The sequence below is a fragment of the Mesocricetus auratus genome, unplaced genomic scaffold (assembly GCF_017639785.1).
Source record: "Mesocricetus auratus isolate SY011 unplaced genomic scaffold, BCM_Maur_2.0 Super-Scaffold_100024, whole genome shotgun sequence".
NCBI classification, from domain to species: domain Eukaryota; kingdom Metazoa; phylum Chordata; class Mammalia; order Rodentia; family Cricetidae; genus Mesocricetus; species Mesocricetus auratus.
Window position 1 is genome coordinate 5,330,166 of NW_024429205.1, and position 14,835 is coordinate 5,345,000.

General features: G+C 45.2%; 2 long non-coding RNA genes across 2 annotated transcripts in view; both read right to left on the reverse strand.

Annotated features, from left to right (window-relative positions):
* Positions 1-1,594: 1,594 nt before the first annotated feature.
* On the reverse strand, positions 1,595-7,200 carry LOC121133762. The gene is made up of 3 exons (XR_005870736.1): positions 6,819-7,200; positions 3,659-3,769; positions 1,595-1,810 (listed from the first exon to the last, which is right to left on the reverse strand). It is a non-coding gene; the product is annotated as an uncharacterized LOC121133762 (long non-coding RNA).
* A 6,936-nt stretch (positions 7,201-14,136) lies between these two features.
* LOC121133845 overlaps positions 14,137-14,835 on the reverse strand; it is a 2,254-nt gene continuing 1,555 nt past the window's right edge. The window contains exon 3 of the long non-coding RNA XR_005870856.1: positions 14,137-14,835. This exon is cut by the window's right edge and continues 289 nt beyond it. This is a non-coding gene — a long non-coding RNA (uncharacterized LOC121133845).

Genomic DNA, 14,835 nt, shown 5'->3' on the forward strand with positions numbered 1-14,835 from the left:
TTATCCCGGTATATAGCCATGTGTCTACACTCATGCACTTGGAAGCCAGAGCAGGATGTGGGATGTCTTCTTCCATTGTTCTCTGCCTTATTGTCTTGTAACAGAGTATCTTGTTGAACTAGAAACACTGTTTCAGATAGACTGTGTATGGGTGTAGATCTCTCATAATCTACCTGTCTCTACCTCCTGACGCTGGAGTCACAGACACAGCTATGACTACCTGTGAGCTCCGTTCTTAGTGGTTGAAGAGCAAGCCCTATTACCCACTGAGCCATGTCCCTACCTGACAAATAAACATGTGTGTTCACATTTGTGGACATGAGTTCATGTGACAGGATAGTCTTATGCCACTAAAGTAGCATTCCCTCTGGACTTGAAAGGATTTTATGCAAATTCAAATTCATTCAAAGGACAGAGTAAAGGAAAGGTAAATCAAATAAGGGTAGAATTCAGAATTGAGAGGGAGAGGAGGCCTGAAGAATCCCTCTAAAGTCATAATTATAATTTTTACTTTGAGACCAGCAAAAGAAAAAATGCAGAAAGGCTAAACCTTGGGACAGAAAGTTACGTTTTCAAGCTGAATAGTCCCTCACAGGTTCACACTGATTGTTGATCTCCAGTGAGACAAACTCTTAGGAGGTGGTGGACCTTGCAGAGGCAAGGCCTGCCTGGCAGAGGTAGACACCAGAGTAGGCCTTAGAGGATGACAGCCAAGTGTGGTTCTGGCCGATGACTCACTGAAAGGTCTCCACCATGTACCTCTCCCCAGCAATGAGCCAAGCCCCTCCATTAGGCTCTTCCCATAACGATGCAACGTCTGGGATTGTAGGTCAAGAGAGATGACCCCTCCCTTGTGCTGCGTCTGCCAGATGTTTTCCACAGCACAAGCCACCAATGCACAGTCTGCCCTGCAGAGAACAAATCAAGTGCCCAGAAAACAGAGAAACCTTTGTTTCCATTAGTTTGCAGCCGGTCTAGAACCAGCTGACATTCCAAAAGAGTTCACTGTGCCAGTGAAATAATGAAAAAAAATCACAAAGGAACGAGTATTGGGTTCGACTCGAACTGATTGAGATAAAACTTGAGTTTCCATTTTTAATGTTTTGAAGGTTTTCTGTTTGTGTGTGTATGTGACTGTGTGTGTGTGTGTGTGAATGTGACTTTGTGTGTGACTCTGTGTGTGTATGTGATTGTGTGTGTGAATGTGACTCTGTGTGTATGTGTGTGTGAGAGAGACTGTGTGTATGTGACTGGGTGACTCTGTGTGTGTATGTGACTCTGTGTGTCCGTGTGTGTTCACGTGTGTGTGTGTGTGTGTGTGTGTGTGTGTGTGTGTGTGTGTGGGCACCCACAGATACCAGCAAAGGCTCTGGATCCAGCAGGGCTGGAGTTACAGGCTTTGTGAGCCTCCTGTGTGACTCCTTTGAGAGGGCAAGCAGCCCACTTAACTGCTGAGCCAGCTCTGCAGGGCCCCCTCTATTTTTAACTAAGTTATTGTTTCTCACACATTTTAAAAAATAAGATAAATCATGATATTTATGAAATTTTGTGAAGTTTTTATGCATAAAGCAACCAAAATTAACTTTTGCCGTTATCTCTACTTTTATTAAAGCATTCATGCTTTTAAAAATCCACTAAACACATTTCCAATCTATACAAGGGGTATTGGACTTCTTCTACCTGGAACACAGTTGATCACATTCTCTAGTTGGGGAGCAGTTTATGCATGATAAGGTCAATGGTAAGCGTCAGCTGGTCCAGTGTCCTGATGTCATGAGATCAAGGGGGTATTAAGTGGATCCTCAGTTCACTGTTGGCAAGAAAACAGATTCCTATAGGGATTCCTAAAGAGTACACTCACTCCAAGAGGAGGTCTATGTGCATGTGTGCATACGTGTGTGTGTGTGTGTGTGTGTGTGTGTGTGTGTACAGTATGCCACCCTCCAATTCATATTTCTGAAGCTGAGGGACTCCCTCAGGAAGAATCCTAGGGCTTAGTTTCAATTGGATAATGTTACCAAACAGAATCAGCTTTCTCTTAGCCACCAGCAGAGCTAGATATACATGGGACAGCGTAGAACAGCCTATGACTGGTATTGATGATGATAGTATTTTCAGACTGGTTTACAAGAGCTAGTTCCAGGACAGCCTCCAAAGCCACAGAGAAACTGTCTTGAAAAACAAAACAAACAAACAAACAAACAAAAGATCATTTTTAAACATTTGTGGAGCTGTGACAGTGACAGTAACTGTGTCAACAAGACCCTCAAGGTGAGACCTGTAGCTGAAGTGAATATCCATGTTGCTCTGCTTATAGGACCAATGGGAATGCAATACAGAAAGAGAAGACAGAAGCCCAAAGATGCTACTGGTGCATCAGGCTCCATCAATGGGGATGTGACCACCTGCTTGGCTCCTCTCTTTAAATAACGGTCCTGGTAAACTCTTTTCTAAGCTTCAAAGTGTTGATCTCTGGGCCTAGCTGCTTAGAAATTTGTTTCTCGCCTCCTTTCAAGAAAACCCATGGTAGGGCCAGGCAGGCTGCAGAAGGTTCCCGCTGCTGGTGACAATAAAGATGTTCTCATTGCATGTACCAACCCGCTCCTCCTCACAGACCCAGCCTGATGTAAGGCAGCATCTCCACAGATTCCTGGCTCTGGTCCATCAGTCTCAGGAGGAAACCAGCTACTGGGGAGAACAGCTCATGACTCAAAATCAGGTCCTGTTGCTAACACAGCAAGACCTCCATCCAAAGACAAAGTGTAATCAGAGAATATTGGAATTTGTCCTCCTCAGTAGAGACAACAGTTCCATATAAAGCCAGACCCGTCAAACCTGCAGTGAGGTCAATGCTATGACCTAAGGCAAATATATCCCCCTATCTGCAAGTAGCAGTTTGTACAGGCCTCTTGGCATGTATATACATGAACTCACTCACCCATTCATATGTGCATGCATTTACACATGATCATACACATGCGACGCACTCATGATTGTGCACAGACATGTCTATGCACTCATGCACACATGCGCACACATCCATACATGTACATACACACTCAGACCTGCACATACTCATACCTTTATTCATGCATACCTACAAATCAATTTGGAAGCTGTAATGATGATAGGACAAAGACTCGCACCTAGGCTTGAACAATGCCAGCTGTTAACTCTGGACAGGTTGAAGCCTGAACAAGCCCCGCCAATGAGGCCAACCTTTTGCATCATGCAATATTGCTTACCCAACAGCAAACCCAGGGGACCATGAAAAGAACCCTTCTCTGTACCTCCTTTTTAAAAACTTAAATGAAACAGAAGAAAGGTAAGGGCTTAGAAGCTCCCGTCTGCAGTAGATGGGGATCACCACAGAGCTGCACGAATGGCATGGATGCTGACAACGAAACACTACAGAGTCCTGCAGGGAACACATGCCACACCCTTTTCTCTCAAGGTTTAGGGATCACTGCAGAAAAGTGATTCAAAAAGGTGTAAGAGCCCAGGGTGGTGGATGACTACAAGGAAACAGAGTCTCCCAGACCCAGCAGGGCAGCTGCGTGTGTGAATTCAAGGCAGTTGCAACAGTATGCACAGGAGCTGCATAAAACCAAGTTGGGCCAACTCCCAGCATGGAGAGCAGATGTGCACAAACCCGTACCTAGCTGTGGAGTGGTGATCGGTCATTGTTGGCTGCCGGGGGAGGGAAAGATAGTGTTCTGTATGAGGGAGGGTCACATATCCAGGAATACATGAGCAGCACAGATTCACCCTGATGCAAACAAAAACAAAAGAACACTGAGTTAGGTGGGTAGAAAAGACCAGGGATGGATCTGGGGAAAACTGATTGGGGTTGTGAATATAATCAATGTGTTGTGCAAAACCCCCAAAGAATTAATTTTTTCCCTTAAAAAAATTAAGGGCAGACCCTAAACAAAACATGGGTACTGATCTTGAGCAATGGAGATCTTCACTAAAATGAAATGTGTTTTACCAAAATAAATAATGAATAAGACAAAATACTGAAAAGCACTTAAAGTGCTAAAACCACTGTATCAAAATAGAATCTCACACTGGTGGTTTCTGCTGAAAAGACTCTACTTAAAAAAATGTATGTGAGAGGCTGAGCTGAAAGGTAACGTCCCCTAAACAACAGATGGGCTTTGGTACTCACAAGTGAGCTCTCCTTGGTGGACGTTTTATGTCACTGAGACCAGAGTGGGGACACTTACATGACTCGCCCCATCCCTGCTGCTAGTGAAGAAAGAAGGAGGCAGATATGAAACATTTTACTTTACTTATGTGTGAGACCTACACCTTCGAAATTTTCACATGATGAGCTGCAACCTCAGAGACTGGCCAGGCCACTCAGCTGGTGTGCCATTGAATATAACAGGCTCCAAAACAATACAGAGAAACCCTGTCTCGAAAAACAACAAACAAACAAATAAAAAAGCAAACAAAAATGAGGACCCAAATCATAGGTTCTCAGGCCTGGGTTCTTCCCACCACATGAATTCATTCTCTCCGGCGCTCAGAACATTTATCAGCCATCATATCATCAACTGGAAGCTATCCACTCACTCTGATATGAGCGAGAAGCCTGGTCTAAAGGCTTTTCCTTTTGGCAGCTCGTTCTCTCCCTCAGCTCTGAAAGGAGGAGCCCTGAGCTCAAAGGGCTCCTGAAGAAGTAGGGAAAGGTCATCTGGGGGTCACTCAGAGCCCAGCTAGAGCTAGGGTATCTCAGAGACAGGACAGGCAGGAAGGGATCCTGGGTAGACAGATGAAACGGGGTGGGGCATGGGGGAGCAGCTATGTCAACAGAGTGGGGCAGGGGGTGATGGAGCCCTGGGGCCGATGGGGCCCTGGGAAGCAAGCAGGCCTGCCCACAGAGCCACCAAGTCTAGACTCCAGATGTGCATCCAGCCAAGTCAGTTCCAGTGGTAACTATTCCTACCAGACGGCAAGGGACTTAGTTATATGTTGATCGCAAAGGACAGAAAATAAGATTAGAGCTGATGCTGGGCATTGCTGCTGCTCCCCAGGGAAGAGCACACACACACACACACACACACACACACACACACACACACACACTCACACACATGTGTGTGTATGAGTGTATATATGTATATATGTGTATGTATATGTGCATATAAATGTACGTATGTGTGTATCAATATATGCACATGTATATGTATATTATGAATGTGTGTATGAATGTATGTGTGTATGTATGTAAATGCATATGTGCACATTAATGTATGCATGTATATGTGCATTATGCATATGTATATGTGCACATAAATGTATGTGTATACATGAATTATGAATGTATGTATGTGTATTGTGTATGTGTGTATGAACACACACAAGGTACTTCTCCAAGTTACTATTATGACAGTAAATGACATTTTCCTTGCTATGCTTTACACAGTTCCAAGATAGGCTGTCCTCATTGAATTAATTAGACACTTAAAATGACCTGATATTGGGTACATGGAGAGAAGGCAAGCCATTTTCCTTCTGATTTTCAACCTCTGGAGAGACTTAGAGTTGAGAAAGAGACAGCGTCCAAGGGGGATTTGTTACGGTTCCTCTACTGTGACAAGCACCTGAGAAAATGAGGCTAAGGAAAGAGAGATTGATTTTGGGGTCCATGAGTTCAGAGGTTGCTGGAGGAGATGCGCAATGACCAGCAGTGTGGGTGGGGCAGGGCTGATGACATCCAGGAAGAGAGGAGGATGGAAGGAGACAGGAAAGGGAGCAAGGAATAAGACAAAGAAGGGGGAGGAAGGAGAAAATAAGAAAGGGGAGGAGAGAAGATGGGTAGGTGCTGTGTGACATTAATTCCTGGGGGACATTAAAAACAAAACAAAATGAAAAAAACACTAGTCATGGATAATAGGCCATCAACAAACTGAAGATGTGATTCTATCAGAACCCAACTTGGCAAACCAGTAAGTTTACAAGGGTGACTTAAAGGAGTGTGGGTGAGGGGTTCCTTACGTGAGCAGGAATATCTCAAAGACAGCAGCATCACCGAAGTGCCCACCCCAGTATGGATGACGATGGCTCACAAAAGTTGTGACCTCTCTGCATGATTTGTAGGTGGCTCAACAGGTCCAGGAGTTTCCACGCCCTCAAGTCCTCACTGCTTATATAGCCTTAGGGAGGGAAGGGCCTTGTGGATCTCATAAGTGTCAGATATTTTTATAAAACCGGTGGGTTATTCGCTTCCTGAGGCTTAAGGAGCATCTTTCTAGGATACAAATGTTTGGTTTCAGAGGACATTACCAGACATCAAAAGAAAGGGGGGGAGAGAGGAAGGGGGGGAAGAAAAAGAAGAGAGAAAAAGGGAGATGTTGTGAAGAAGATACAACCCCCATAGTCATATCCCCAAAGACTGACTCCCCCCTCCCCCCAGGTGCCCTCCTAAGCTTCTGTCACTCCCCCATAGTCATATCCCCAAAGACTTACTCCCCCCCTCCCCCCAGGTGCTCTCCTAAGCTTCTGTCACTCCCTCATAGCTCATCCTATTATTAGCACATCATGGATTAATCCAACGTTGAGATCAGTGCCTTCATGATCCAGTCACTTCCCCCAAACTCCCCTCTGAACATTTCTTTACTGGGAACCAAGCCTTCAACATGCCAAGTACATTTCAAATTCAAACTGCAGTGGTTTTGTTGTTGATGATGGTTGTGCGTGTGCACTCTTGTATTGTGCAAGGGTGAGTGTGTAACTGTGAGCTTGGTGTGAATAACCATGTAAACACGTGTGAAGCCAAAGGAAGATGCTAAGTTGTCTTCTCATTTTACCTTAGTCCTTGAGACAGTCTCTCGCTGAACCTGAAACTTGAGGTTTTGATTGGGTTGGCCAGCCAATGAACTCTTGGCACCTGCCTTTTTGTCTCTCAAGTCCGTGGTTACAAGAACAAACAGCCATGCCCAGCTTTTACAGAGGTGCTAAAGATTTGAACGTAGGCCCTCTTTCTTTGACAAGTGTACTTATCCACTGAGCAATCTTATCCGACCCAACAGCAAGTTTTTTTTAAAAAGGTTTTTTAGAATGCAAGAGCATGAATTATCCATTCGTTTCAAGAGTTTTGCAGTTTTCAGGAAATCAGCATAGACCTGAATAACAAAAACCTAAAGATAGGTTTGTCCTCCTGCTTCCCCAACCCAAATGTTTGTCACTGTCTCCCACGCCAGCCCTCCCAAGAGTCATCAGCTGTATCACCTTGGTTACAGCTAGTCTCAGTGATGTCACAGGCTGATTTCAAAGACTGTGACTCTTTCCTGTCTCCCTCAAGCAACTGAAGGGAAAGAACACAGGGTTTCAATAACTCCAGAGTTGTAATATCTCCTTGCTTAAAATATATTGGCACCTGGTAGGAGGTAAGCGCTGACTTCCTGTGAAATTACAGCCTCCCATATGTCAGAGACAGCAGCTGAAGCAAGAGAACGCTGGGGCTTTTATGAACTCCCTCTTCCATAGCCAGGCTCCCAGGAGGCTCCTCGGTAACATCGCAGTCACTTTCACTGCATTCTTGCTTTATTTCTTAAGAGGACAAGGTTTTATTGAGAGGAACAACAGACCCAGAGCTGTCGCCTAGATTGGTACCTTTTGGCTTAGAAGGACAGAATGGTGACAAAGGGCAATGGTTACTCAATAATCATGAGTGAGTTTGAAGACACTTGGCTTACCGTAGCCCTGGCAATCCTCACAGCATCCATAACAGGTCAGAGGTCTACAGAATAAACCATTTCTCTAGAGATGAAGCCATGGTCTGTGACTGGGAGAGGGTTTGTTCCCCATTCCAATGGCTTCCAAGTGGAATTAACCATGTCCTAGGAGAAGTATTGGGGTGAACTGATCATGTGGTCATGACTACACAGTCATCAGGCTAAAGTAGCCAGCATTCTGTGTCATTTCTTAAATTTACCCAACCTCTTGTAATTTGATGAGTTTGTAATTAAATATAAAACCTCAGTTCTCATTCACTTTTAGATGAAACTCAAAATTTACCTCCTGGACTCACCTGGATAAAATACTCACATCACAGGCTGGGAAGACAGTTCAGTCAGGAAAGTGTTTGTCTCTAAAGTACAGGGGCTGAATTTGGACTGCTGGCCTTCATGTAAAAGTCCAGCATGGTGTCTGTATCTGTCACCTTCATGGATGGAGGACAAAAAACTGGTGGGGCTCTGTAGCTGTGCCAGATAGCTTAGCCAGTTGCCTGGGGAGGTGGGTCAGTAGTTAGAAACCTGCGCTGCACAAACTAGTGATCTGTCTTGGAGACCCCAGGTCCTATATTAAAGCCAGTGTTAATCTAAGCAACAGAAGCTCCTGGACAAGCTAGCCAGGAGGACACATGGTGAAAAGACTATTTCAACAAAGTGGAAAGATGAGGAACAGTATCCGAAGACTATCTTCTCATTTCCACACACATGCTGCGTCATGTGTACATCTGTACTACCCGCATACACATGTAATGTCCTCTCATCTACACACACATACTGTGGCATGTATACATCTGCACACGCATGTTAAAAGTAAGGTGAAGCTACGATAAGGCATACAATGTTGACCTTGGGCCTTCACATGTATGCACACACACACACATGAACTAACATACAACCACACACTGTATATCACATATAGAAGACTGTCTCTGAAATCATACGTACTTTGAAGGCTGTAACAAAGATTACATGGCTCCATACACAATTCTCTGATATCTCTCCTTGAGACATCACAGTGTCCATGAAGCAAGCCATCACTATTCCTTTCATGTGCTTCTGGGGACAATGGATATAGTATTTGAAACCTAGATTTCTCCCAGAATACCTACAACATATGGTCTCCAAAATTAGAGATGAAACATCCAATAAGCAACATGTTTCTGGAAAAGAAGAAAAAAGTCCCTTAGAGACAGGAAACTAAAGAGAAGTTGTTTTGTTTTGTTTTTTAACACACAAGTCAAATTCAGTCCTGGAAGTTACTCTCTTAAGGGCAGCTTGGAATTTCTTTAATAAAAGAGACTTCGTTGAGACCAAAGATGCTTGGATCTCACTGCCTTTTTCTTCATTGCTGCAGACATTATCTTCTCGCACAAGTGGCCAGCACTCCCACTCCGAATGAGCCCAACATTTCCACTTCCATCGCAAAAGCTCCTTCTGGCTGAGCAGGGCTTTCTTTCCCATCTCCTTTCTTTGAGTCTGCCCCCAGCCCCTTCCCACCCCCTTGACAGGGAAGGAACCTCCCACAGAGACAATGAGATCACTTCCTGCTGACTCAGCGTGTCTCTGGCTGAGTCACGACTCGCTGGGCCACCAGGAAAGGCTGTAATTAAGAGGGATTGTTGGAGTTTATACAAAGCCCCAGAAATGTCGTATAAGACCCCAGGAATTGGGGAGACCAATTACTGCACTGCATCATCCTCATACACCCCGCAGCCCCAATGAATGATCTCCCTGTTGGGTTTCTTCTTCTCATCAGCCCTCCTTGCTGGTCACCAGCCATGATGGCCAGAACTCTTGGAAGAGAGCTCACACAGCCCAGGGCTCCATCTCTGGGTTTCAGAAGTTGCTTGGGCTTATGAAGGAGAAATGACAAAAAGAAAGAGCTCTACTCTTAGCTACCAGCCGCTTTGTCTTTTCTCTGACACTATTGCAAAATGCTGGCAATGGTTATTTACAGAGACTATAGGTTGGCTTGGCTTGTAGTATAGGAAAGTGCAAGAGTTCAAGTCCCTTGCCTTTGGTCTCTATCTGGTGAGGATTTCCTTGGTGCATTATTACAAGGGAAGTGGCACCTCAGCTAGGCCCAAAGGGAGCATGGGGGATTTTATCACTTTCTAGTATTGCATGGATCAGCTTCATTTCAGTTTGATACACATGCACAGTATATGTTTACTGTTCCGTTCCCTCGCCCTCTTTCTCTCCTTCTCATTCCCGTCAGACCTCACGCTAATATCCAAAGCTAAGTGGATGAGCAAACACCTTCAGAAATCTTTACCTACCAAAATTAACACAAATGTTACTAATGAATTAATATCCAGATACCACATTCTTATGATGGGTACTCCAGGCCCACAAAACTCCCAGTGCTCATCTCAAAACTAACCTTAGAATAATGCCAGGAGGAAGGCTGAGGCAGGAGGATGGCAGCTTAGAAGACAGCCTGGGTTATAAAGTGTCTCAAAAATAAATGGGGAATCCTGTGGATTGTAGGAGCCAGAGGATTCAAGGACAACCCAAGAATACAGACCGTAGAATCAACTAAGCAGAACTCATGAGGGCTCACAGAGACTGTATGGGTCTGAGCTAGGTCCTCTAAACATGCTATGGTTGTGTATCTTGTGTTCTTGACTTCTAACAGTGGGAATGTTAGACTCTTTTGTCTGCTTTTGGGACGGCTTTCCTCCTACTGGGTTGCCTAGACCTGCCTTGATATAAGGGTATGTACCTAGTCTCACTGTAACTTGTCATGTGATGTTTGCCTCCGGTATCCCTGGGAGGCCTGCTTTTTTCTGAATGGAAAGAACAAAGGTGGACTGAGGGGGAGGAGAGGTGGGAGGGAGGAACTGGCTGGAGAGGAGGGAGGGGAAATGAGTTGGGGTGTAATGTATGAGAGAAGCCTGTTTGATGGGGGGTGAGCTGGTGGCGCATTTTTGCACTAGGTGCCCTGTGAGCTTTGCCCAGAAGTGATTAGGTCTGAGGAGAATGACAGGGACCTGGTAGTGGATGGGAAGTTTCCAGATCTCTGGGAGGAGCCTCAGAGAGAAGAAACACAGTGGCCACCCCCACCCAGTCCCCTGCAGAATCCCAGTGACAGTGCTTCCTATGGCCACTTAGCTGTCTGTCTGCTCAAGGGGCACCCTGGGAGTTCCTTGTTGCGTTTGGGGGCTAGTAATGTTTGATTGATGATGACAAATGTATCAGGAACGGATCTTAGGTCATTTTCCGTTAGCTCTTTCAAGAGCCCTGCTGAAGCACCAACATTAAACCACACATACACATCAAACCGGACGCAGGTTCTACCAAAGCCACATTCGGAGGCGCAGCCCAGCACCGTGCGCATGCCCTGCCCGGCGATGTGGCTTAGCAATCCCACACACTCAAAGGCAGCCACTGGCCAGCTGGAGCAGTGCCCAGGCAGCCTGTTAGTAATGATAATTTGCAATGGAAAAAATTTAAAATGTTTCAGCATTTCTCCTTTCTCTGTATTTTATTTTTAAATCATTCTTAAGGGAAGGTTCTGGAGGAAGGACAACAGACATGGAGCTTTCCTTTCATAAGAGGGAAGAATAAATGAACTCAATACCTAATTCCCAGTGATAATGTTTCAGAGGCTATGGGATCACTTTGCACATTGAGGCTGTAAAAGAGAATGTTAAAAGGTCCAGGAAGTCTCCAGGAAAAAAAAGATTGGTGTTTTAAGAAATGACACATTCTAGAAATACAATCAAATATGTTTAGGAAAGAAGACACTAAAAGGTGACAAATGTATCCCACACATGAGTGTTGACACAGTTCAGTAAATGACATGCTTCACTGCCACATGGCATCTCTTTTGTTAACCAAAAAAATTATTGAGAATTTCATACATGTGTACATGGAAATACTACCATATCTACTCCTAATGTTCTCCCTCCAAAATCCCCCAACATACCTGTCTTCCAACATCATCTTCATGCCTTGTTTCTTGTAACCCACGAAGTCCAGTTAGTGTTACACATATTTGGAGCACAGGGAATCTACCAGCAGTCACCCCCTTATTGCCAGTCAATACTTTCCAAGTCAAAACATCACAGTTGGAGGACCTCTTTTTGACTGAGCTATTTTAAGAATGGGGTGTGTGTGTGTGTGTGTGTGTGTGTTGAGGCTAGAAGGGGGTAATGAGAAGGTGAAAGATCTCAAGGGAGATGAGAACAGGAAGGAATTAAGTATAAGTGATAATAAATCAGAGAAAGAAATTAATTGGGAGAAGGAAGGCAGTCAGATAGTAGGTGACAGGGACACAAGGGAGGCCATTGGGGAAGCAGAACGGGTGAGAACTAAGCATGATGACACATATGTTTGAAAATGAAGTGGTGGAACTCACAACTTTCCATGCTCATATAAAAACTTAACCAAAAAGAAAGGGAGAGAAGGAAAATGAAAGAAGAAAAGAAAGGAGAGTCAGCAGGTAGAGCAGATAGAGGGGGCCTGGACTGTGGTCAGTAGCAGGGTTTAAACTCAAAAAACCACTCAGTTCAAGGCTTCTCTGTTAACTCCATTGCCTCTACTGTAAAGTCTGCCTTCAAGAGATCTGACATTGGAGTGTGTGCTCTGTAGGGCAAAGGCCATAATGGCTGCTCAGGGAATGGCTGGGTACCAGCTTCCAGTTCTTATCCTATCTCCAGTCCACCTTGCAAGCAGGGCCCTCACCCTCAGCCCGTGGCCCAGGGACTCTCAGAGAAAGATACATATCTGTGCTCTGTGGGGTGTGGGAGGGTCCTTGAGTTATGGATCTAAGGTCAAGGATGGCGCAAGAGCCTCATCCTTCCATCCATGACAAACAACCTGAAGATCTGGTTCCTAGGATAAAGGCTTTAGGGACATGGGACATCAATAGATATCCCAAATTTCTACATAGAAAGCCAAGTTTGCATTTTCAGCACACATTCATTGCAAAACTGTCAGTGGCCCACAAGTGATAATTCTTCAACAATTATGAAGCATTCCATCTGAGTTCCAGTCAGTAGAAATCAAAATAGTAATGAGGGATCACCCTTATCGTTCCCTTCTGGGTTAGATCGTTGTCCCCAGAATTTTCCACCCATATGGAAAGACAGCGCTGTTAATAAAAATGTGTTGCTTGTGAGTCTGACTACACACGCACGCACGCGCGCGCATACACACACACACACACACACACACACACACACACACTTCTTTTCTTTTGTTGCCGCTGATCATCTGGAGTCCCAGCTGCTTCAGTGACTGAAGCCAGAAGCACCTGAACGAAAAAGCTCTTAGAGAAGAACATCCTTGCCTGTGGCCTTGGAATGCTGTGCTGTTTCTCCTGGCTCTTTAGAGGACTATTTGCCTGGTGAAAGGGGACACCACTGTCCATGTGGTACCCATTCCCACCTTCCAGGGAAGAACTTCACAGTGTAGAGACTTTCCAAGGCAGGCAGGGGAAGGCAGAGAGGCATGGTGGCACTTGCATCTGAACAGGGACTCAGGGTCTCTCTCTCTCTCTTTATATCCCTGTAAGGAGCAGACATTTGTCCCTTTGTCCTAATGGACCCAGCTGTTTTGCAGTGGTGTAACTCAGAGGATCATTTTACGGCTGGATTAAGTGAATTATAATCATCTGAAAAAAGAGAATTTACTGCAAAATTTACCATGAATTTCCCCGATTTCTCCAGTTGTCCTTGGGTGCACTTACCCCTGGCCTCAACTGAGGGACAGACACCCTTCCCTCCCAGGAACAGGTTTCTGCCATTCTTTTGGTGCTCTGTGGTGGTGGCACCAGCTCCCCTGGGAACACTCAGACCGGACGGAATGGGACTTGTACTGGGAGTGTCTGCATGCACATTGAGAAAGTCTTGTGTATGCAGCAATTCCGGTTGCTGTTTCGGAGAATTCTGTCAGGAGTCTTGACAAAATCTATGAGAACTGAAAACAATCAGACGCAGTTGTGGATCTCTCTCCAAGTTCACGGTCAGCGCAGCTTCCTAGGGAAAGCCGTCTGGAGGCAGAGGCAGAGCAGAATATCTCTTTAGGAAGACAATAGCACTGCAGGCTTAGGAGGCAGCTTGGCATATTCCTTTTTCTTTGTTTAATCAAACTGCTTTCCATCTCCTGAAGGCTGGCTGATTTTCAGAAGTGCTTCCGTGGCTCCCGTCCCCATAGATAGCGCAGTTGGTGTTGAAATGTGTACAGCTAGTCCGGGAGAAATGCTTCCAACCAGCAGGATGCATTGAAAATAATGGCATTTTTTCATCAACAAGAGAAATTTCCGAATTCCCCTGAAAGAAGACAGGAGTCCCACTTTCTTTAATTCCATGTCAGTCACCCAAGTGACTTCAAACTGACTTTTTTTGTTTGTTTGTTTGTTTGTTTTTGTGTCTCTGTATTGTTTTGGAAGCTATCCTGGAACTGGCTCTGTAGACCAGGCTGGCCTCGAACTCACAGAGATCCACCTGCCTCTGCCTCCCAAGTGCTAGAATTACAGGCGTGCACCACCAACACCTGGCCCAAACTAACTTGTAAAACAAGAACCAATCCCTTGGTTTCTGGGAGAGATGTTCAGAAAAGAAAATGAGTCTGGAAGCAGTTCTCAGGACTGAAGACCTTTCTCTCCTGTTTTTCAGGAGGTAGTCTGGTGTGGCCTCTGTTTAACCGGTTTGTATCCTCAACTGCTTGTTTCTGGTCACACAACAGAACAATGCCAGGAAGGGGTGCTAGAGGGGTCCTTCCAGAGAGTTCCGTTCACCAAGGTCTGCACTTGTGAGTTCTAGAAGGCAGGAGGGGACTATGGCAGACATCTGTCCCAGAGCAGGTATGCGAGGACCTCTCTCCAGGCTGGTAATAAGAGATACGGAAGCATGGAGCAGGGCTTCACAAGGGAGAGACAGGTGTCCTCACACAAAGGCATGGACCCGAGTCACGTACGCAGCTCTGCCACAGTGGTCCTATAACTGTAGGCGCCCCATATAACCCTGCAGTTTCTGTATCCTCTGAGTTTCTGGTAATCCCCTAACCTCCAGCAGGTTTGTTGTTGAAGAGTTAACAGTTAAATAACAGTTGCATGCCAATCTTGTATCATTACAAATGGCAC